This window comes from Balaenoptera ricei, chromosome 19 (assembly GCF_028023285.1).
Source record: "Balaenoptera ricei isolate mBalRic1 chromosome 19, mBalRic1.hap2, whole genome shotgun sequence".
NCBI lineage: Eukaryota > Metazoa > Chordata > Mammalia > Artiodactyla > Balaenopteridae > Balaenoptera > Balaenoptera ricei.
This window is the reverse complement of record NC_082657.1, coordinates 63,423,715-63,425,538: the sequence shown is the minus strand read 5'-3', so window position 1 is coordinate 63,425,538 and position 1,824 is coordinate 63,423,715.

Below are 1,824 nucleotides of genomic sequence, written 5' to 3'. Positions count from 1 at the left end.
CAGGGAAGTCCTGAGAGATACTTCTTGATTAAACAAGCAAACAATAAAATATCTTAACTTCTAGTTAATCTAATCCAGAAAATAAGAAACTGGGACATAGAGTGAAGCATAAGAAAGGGGGTATAATGACCAATGAGAAGACTTTAAAAATTACAAGACAACAGGCATAATCCTATACTAATATATTCTAAATATTATTGAAATACATAATTTTCTAGACATATATGTGATCAAATTTGACCTAAAGAAGTAGAAAATCCAGGACTTCCCTGGTGGCACAGTGGTTAAGAATCTGCCTGCCAATGCAGGGGACACGGGTTCGAGCCCTGATCTGGGAAGATCCCACATGCCGCGGAGCAGCTAAGCCCGTGCACCACAACTACTGAAGCCCGGGTGCGTAGAGCCGGTGCTCCACAACAAGAGAAGCCACCACAGTGAGAAGCCCATGCACCACAACGAAGAGTAGCCCCCGCTCGCGGCAACGAGAGAGAAGCCCCTGCGCAGCAATGGAGACCCAACGCAGCCAAAATAAATAAATAAATAAAAATAAAAAAACAAGTAGAAAATCCAAACAAACCAATAAACACAACCAAAGAAGAAACTGCAAAAATAATTTAAAAGTTACTCCAAGGAGGGCCCTAGGCTCAGAAGGTTTTATATAGTCAAGTTCTTCCAAACAGTCAAGGAAACTCGATTCCCAATTTATTTTACAAGTATAGCTTAACCCTGATGGCAAAACCAAAGATAACACAAAAAAGAAGAGGAAATACAGACGGCTCTTACTATGGCTTTGAAAGCAACCCACTGGAAACAAATACTAGAGACTGACTGACTCTCACAGTATAAGAAAGAACACTGCACTCTGGCCAAGTATGGTTCATTCAGAAATCCAAGGATAGTTCCATATGCGAAGATCCATTTTTGGAATTCCTCACATCAACACGCCAAAAGGGAAAACCCCACTTGATCGCATTGTCATCCGTTACTTCTTCTGGGGGGAGAGTGTGTTTGTGTGTTATTTTGTAACTTTTTATTTTGAAATAATTTCAAACTGACAGAAAATTTGGGGGAATCGTAGGAAGAACGTCCACACACCTTTTTCCCGGTTCCCTCAATTGTTAATATTCGATGACATTTGCTTATCGTTCTCTTCTACATTACGTTGCAGACATGATGCCTCCTTACCCCTAAATACTTCTACGTCACCCCCTTTCTTAATGAAAATCAACAACTTAAACTCCCAGCGCCGGCATGACTGCAGAACCAGCCCAGGATAAAGCCACAAAATGTTCCCGACGGGCATAAAATAAGGTCGAGAGACTCACACCCAGACTCCAGAAGAGGCGACCCCACCTTTGCGTGCACGGTGACAATCACACGTGGAGCCGCTCCGGAAAGGGTGGCGTTCATTCTCCCCTCCCCGAGTTCGGTGACCTCACGTGCGGCCGGACACCTGCCAGGCGGGGGGACTGAGGCCTCGGATCCCGGCAGGCACCGCCAAGCAGTACCTGGTGGTCCTCGGAGGCCGGCTGACCTGCGCGCTCTCCGACACAGAGCACCTGACCTGGCACGCTTGCGCAAATGCCCACCCAACCCAGCTGGGGGCGCGTGAACGGCCCCACCCACCACGGAGGCGGGGCGCGGGGCGTGTCGTAATCAGGCCCCCCGGGGTTTGAGTTGCGGGCGCTTTGTGTCCGAGGCTCGGTTTCCTCTTCTGTTTAAGTGGAGACGGCAGTGTGGGCGTCGCCGGGCTGTTGGGTAAGTGCCTGCAGGCAACGACCACCTGAGGGGCCTGGCGCACAGAGAGCACCCCAGGTGGTAACC